This window comes from Armigeres subalbatus, chromosome 1 (genome assembly GCF_024139115.2).
Source record: "Armigeres subalbatus isolate Guangzhou_Male chromosome 1, GZ_Asu_2, whole genome shotgun sequence".
NCBI classification, from domain to species: domain Eukaryota; kingdom Metazoa; phylum Arthropoda; class Insecta; order Diptera; family Culicidae; genus Armigeres; species Armigeres subalbatus.
Window position 1 is genome coordinate 108590599 of NC_085139.1, and position 2814 is coordinate 108593412.

Consider the following 2814-nt stretch of genomic DNA (forward strand, 5'->3'; position numbering starts at 1 on the left):
AAAATGACACTGATACGTGGATAGAACCCCTTATTTACATTCATTTAAATTATTTTTAAGAATATCAATCAAACGCAACTTGTTGCAAGGAGATCTGTTAAAGATAAGTGTCAGAAAAGAGAGACTGTTCCACGCGATTTTTGCATAAACAAATGGATTTTGGCCATATCTTCTGAGCCCATAGTTCAATCCGGCCAATTTTCCATCGGCTTCAATTTGCTGCGATCAAATAAAAAGAGGACAAGTGTCAGTCCTTCTATATAAAGCGAACATATAGCTTCCTCGACCACTCAGTGTTTGCCTTGTTGCTGAAACAGGAAGGCACTGTAGTTAGAACTCGTGAACAAGAATATTAGTGTGCTCACATTAAGCTTGGCGAAGTCTTCATTACTAACGTAATCTTAGAAACTAAGAAACTACTACTAAGGTTACGTTCTTATAAAAAAAATCATCATCTACTGAGTCATCATAAAATTAGCCCAAACATGCGGATTAGACTGAAGGCAATATATGGGTATTTTCTTTCAACTTTTAAGACTTATTTCATCGTGTAACCCAAATTTCGAGAAAAAAAAATTTGCTTCGATTATATGGAAAATTCGATTATATGGACTTTTTTGCATCGAAAAAGTCCATATAATCGAGGTATACCTGTATACTGTTAATGACGTTGCCCCATTACGCGCAGGATAAAAGAAAACCTACATAGCTGAAGGAAATACTCAACAGCTTTCACCCAACGAAAATTGCATGTTGATTATTCGCCTCAATAATTAGTAATCGAATTTAATCTATACCGTGGTTTTCTGGAGCTAATTGCATAACTCATCAACAGGCAACATTGCTGCTCGTGGCGCGAAAGATAGCACACACAAATTCAGGCTACTATGTTGGACTGCACATTTCAGTGATGCCCTCAAAGAAGTTTAACGATCATGGCTAAAGATTCGCAACCTGTCTTAAAATCGATTACTAATTATTGGGGTGATTATTCAACATGCGATTTTCGTTGGGTGAATGCTGTTGAGTATACCTTTTAGCTGTGTTGGTTTTCTTTTAACCTGCGCTTAATAGGGAAGCGTCATTAACAGCATAATGAAAACATAAATTTCCCCATACTAATTTGCATGCAAACTTGAAACGGCTTGTGCTAAATCAGTTTTATTCCAAATGAGCTGAAATTTTCAGAAGACACTCAGAACATGGTAAAGAATCAATTTCTCTTTTGAAATTTCGCCACAAGAAAATGTATTGATTTTCATACGATTATCTAATGGAATGCATTTCATACGACAATCTTATGAAATATTTTCAGTTTGTTAAAAAAAAAGTGTAACCCAGTTTCGAACCATGGACGTCGTGATTAGGAGGCGTGCGTTCATATCACACGCCCACCGACGCTTCGAGAAACTGTCTCGTTGGAAACCCAATAAAGAGTTAGAATTGATCGAAAAAAGATCCTACGATTTTCATAGTTCAATTCGTATGAAACATTCTCATAAGTTTGGTCGTATGAAAATCTTACGGCCAGTATCCTCAGTGTAATTGCCTACATTACGGCACTTGCAAACGCTGTAAGGTAAATCACCCAACCAACCGTATATGGTTCAACACACCATTTATTTCATAACTTTGAACGCAATGACCGATCGTTATTATATTCAATAGAGATCAACTAGGGTTTGTCCCCAGTCGAATGCAACTTGTTGCGAAAAAATCGGTTAAGAATTATTGTATGAAAAAGTGGCAAATGTTTTTCAGTTTTCGTGTGCACACACACACACATACACACGGACAGACAGACATTTGTTCAGCTCGTCGAGCTGAGTCGATTGGTATAGAACATCATAGGTTTCCGAGACTTCTATAAAAAGTTCTGAAAAGTTATTCAGAACATCCGCCATTACGCATTTTTGTCCGAGGTATCCCCAGGGCCAGCGCAGGTACCCCCAGGGGTACATGTACCTCAGGTTGAGTACCGCTGAATTAGAATATATTTCCACCCTTTCATTACTATCACATTGGCAACCCTTTTAACCAAGGCGAACCTCTGCCATAGAACCTAATCCCCAGATTCCAATAAAATTCCGCATTAACTCGTGGCAAGTGCAGAGGTGTTCTCGGCTTGCAATGGACGAGTGACTGTATTATCAATTTGTAAATCAATTCTTTCAAATAAAGAAGATTTAGGTGTTAACGTGTTAATCATGCTTAATACAGCCGACTTCCAACGATCCATCCATCCGAGGGAATCGTAATCCAAGGACACTTCCGTGTCATTCCAAAGTTTTCGACGATTACCCTCCACAGAGTCTTATGGTCCGTTGTTACGGAACAGTATGCCTTTCTGGACTTCAGGACTTTGTTATAGCTGTCTATAATCGTCAATCAATAATAATTGCTTTATCTTTGTCTCTTGGTTGGGCCTTTTCTGGGTGTGCTTTTTCTTCAGCAAGTGTGCTGTGTTAGCACCACTTTATTCTCTTGACCGCCCGAATAATGAAATGAATGTTTTAGTTGAATACATTTCTCCTTACCAGAACAAATAAACAGGAAACGATCCACCTATTTGTTGTTCCCGCTGTTCTGTGAAACACGTAGTTCTATTGGACAACATATTATTGTGGAGTTCACACTGCTGTCTAAGGTTATGCAAATAATTCTTTAGATCCAAAGTAGGTATACCGAGATCTTTCATCGGCGGAAAACTAAAGAAAATGATTTAAAATCCATTTGCCACCTCGTAGAAGTTGTCCATACACATGCATATTGATCCTCAATTCACTTTGCTTTTCTATCTTTCTATCTTAACAG

The 2814-nt window shown here is 38.1% G+C and overlaps 1 protein-coding gene across 3 annotated transcripts in view; it reads left to right on the forward strand.

Annotated features, from left to right (window-relative positions):
• Positions 1-2814, forward strand: part of LOC134204666 (autophagy-related protein 2 homolog A) — a 143040-nt gene that overhangs the window by 139131 nt on the left and 1095 nt on the right. The gene's annotated exons all lie outside the window — the stretch shown is intronic.